The sequence below is a fragment of the Schistocerca americana genome, chromosome 3 (assembly GCF_021461395.2).
Source record: "Schistocerca americana isolate TAMUIC-IGC-003095 chromosome 3, iqSchAmer2.1, whole genome shotgun sequence".
NCBI classification, from domain to species: domain Eukaryota; kingdom Metazoa; phylum Arthropoda; class Insecta; order Orthoptera; family Acrididae; genus Schistocerca; species Schistocerca americana.
Genome location: NC_060121.1, coordinates 250,374,316 through 250,376,878, shown reverse-complemented (window position 1 = coordinate 250,376,878; position 2,563 = coordinate 250,374,316). Strand labels below are relative to the sequence as shown.

Sequence of the window (2,563 nt, the reverse complement as noted above, 5' to 3'; positions counted from 1 at the left end):
ACAAAGCTTTGCGCCTCGCTCGGACCCGTCAACACCGGCATTGGACTGTTGATGACTGGAAACGGGTTGTCTGGTCGGACGAGTCTCTTTTCAGAACTTGTTGGAGACTCTAATGTTGTGGGGCGTGTGCAGTTGGAGTGATATAGGATCCTTGATAAATCTAGATACGACTCTGACGGGTGACACGTACGTAAGCACCCCACACGTCAAGAATCGCCACAGAGTGGGTGCAGGTATACTCTTCTGAGTTTAAACACTTCCAATGGCCACCAAACTCCAGAGACGTGAACATTATTGAGCAAATCTGGGATGCCTTGCAACGTGCTGTACAGAAGAAATCTCCATTCCCTACACTTACCTATTCATGGACAACCTAGCAGGATTGATAGTGTCAATTAATTCCTTCCAGCACTAATTCAGATTTTAGTCGAGTCCATTCCACGTCGTGCTGCGGCACTTCTGCGTGCTCTCGCGGAGGCCCTACACGATATTAGGCAGGTCAGTTTCTTTGACTCTTCAGGAAAAATTGTGTCTTTGGCTGAATTTTTTTTAGCGAGTATTAATACGTAGAGAGTTTTTCGGAGCGCACTGTCTCCTCTCTCTGCTAACAGATCGGTAGCAATCGGATTCCTGTTGACCTCCACATACACATTTGAAGTCATCTCGTGTACTCGTGATTATGATGAGATTGCACAGCAGCATCGGTGGATTAGGTGGCAATTACGTTAGGGCTTTGCTAGACACATGTAAATTAATGCAGGCTTATGACGACTGAATACACGATTAGAATTATGTTAAGACCTTCAGCTGCTGAAGGGCGTTGATATATATCAACGGGGACAGGTGAAAATGTGTGCCCGGACCGGGACTCGAACCCGGGATCTCCTGCTTACGAGGCAGACACTTTATCCATCTGAGCCACCGAGGGCACAGAGGATAGTGCGACTGCAGGGGCTATCTCGCGCACGCCTCCCGCGAGACCCACATTCTCACCTTTTATGCCCACACACTACATTCGTAGTGTCCCACCCTCCCACACTCATTACTCGTGGAAGACATTCTTACCAAGTCCCGTAAGAGTACGGGGAATATGTGTGCATCCGCACAGACGAAGAAGGTCATGGCCGGTATTGCCAGAACTATATAAGTATACTGAATACGCAGGCGTACTGCATGTAGTGACTTGGCAAGACAGCCAAGCTACTCGGAGGTAGCCGAAAGGCACGCGTTTAAGCTCACGCAGATTGGCGTGAGGTCTGGAACAATTAAAGGAGTGATTCTAATAAGAAAAGAACGTAGTTCTTGGAATACTTAACTTTAATCCATAATTGAAGTACATTGCTCTTGACGGTACATTAATAACAATCTCAATATAAACTGGTAATGGCGCGTTGCTAGGTCGTAGCAAATGACGTAGCTGAAGGCTATGCTAACTATCGTCTCGGCAAATGAGAGCGTATTTGTCAGTGAACCTTTCCTAGCAAAGTCGGTTGTACAACTGGGGCGAGTGCTAGGAAGTCTCTTTAGACCTGCCGTGTGGCGGCGCTCGGTCTGCAATCACTCACAGTGGCGACACGCCGGTCCGACGTATACTAATGGACCGCGGCCGATTTAAAGGCTACCCCCTAGCAAGTGTGGTGTCTGGTGGTGACACCACACTGCACGCGTAGTTCTCTTTCTTTCTCTCGATCAGGCAGTCATTGTATTCACGTGATTTCATTTAGTTTAATGACTCTGTTAGGAAGTGGTTTATCATTGTCATCCGTATCCATGTCGGTAGCCTTCCCATATCCCCAGTGTACTTTCTTTTGCAATCGATTTCACGTATCAGCTGAATGTTCTTGAAGTGTGTAACGAAATGTTCTAATGTTCTCTTTTAATTTGCGCTCTCATTCAAATCTCATCGAGAATGTTTGGGGTACTTTGGGAAGGCGTATTACAGCACGTCCACATGAACCAACGACCATCCAACAGCCGTCAAATGCGCCGGTGTAGTAATGAAATGTCCTACTGCAAGAACATTTTAACAAGCTCGTCGCCAGCAAGCGAGGACGTTGCAGAGCATGCATCACCGATTGTGCTGATCACACTGCGTATGAAGAACCATATGCCGCCTTTAATGTTGTTCAAGCGACCATCACACATCGCGATGTCTTCAGTGTAGTTGTTGCCTTTGAATGAAACTGTAATTTTTGTCGTCTCTTGCATATTTCTTTCAGCTACTTTCTATACTATATTGTAGCAGTTCCTTCTATGTGTAGTCCAAGTTTCATCGCGTTGTCTTACTTGTCAGTGACACTTTGTGCGAAAATTTCATTCGTCCGTAAGTTTTGCACACCAGAGTAGTTTTCAACACGCAGTCCTCAATTTATGTCTCAACAACTTACACCTTTTGAATTATTTTCATATTAAAAGTCCATGTAGCTGAGTGGTCAGCGCGACAGAATGTGAATCCTCAGGGCCCGGGTTCAATTCCTGGCTGGGTCGGAGATTTTCTCCGCTCAGGGACTGGGTGTTGTGTTGTCCTAATCATCATCATCTCATCCCCATCGACGTGCAAGTC

At 46.4% G+C, this 2,563-nt stretch overlaps 1 non-coding gene across 1 annotated transcript; it reads right to left on the bottom strand.

Moving 5' to 3' along the window:
- Nucleotides 1–854: 854 nt before the first annotated feature.
- On the bottom strand, nucleotides 855–929 carry Trnat-cgu. Its single transcript has one exon. It is a non-coding gene; the product is annotated as a tRNA-Thr (tRNA).
- Between the last annotated feature and the right edge of the window lie 1,634 nt (nucleotides 930–2,563).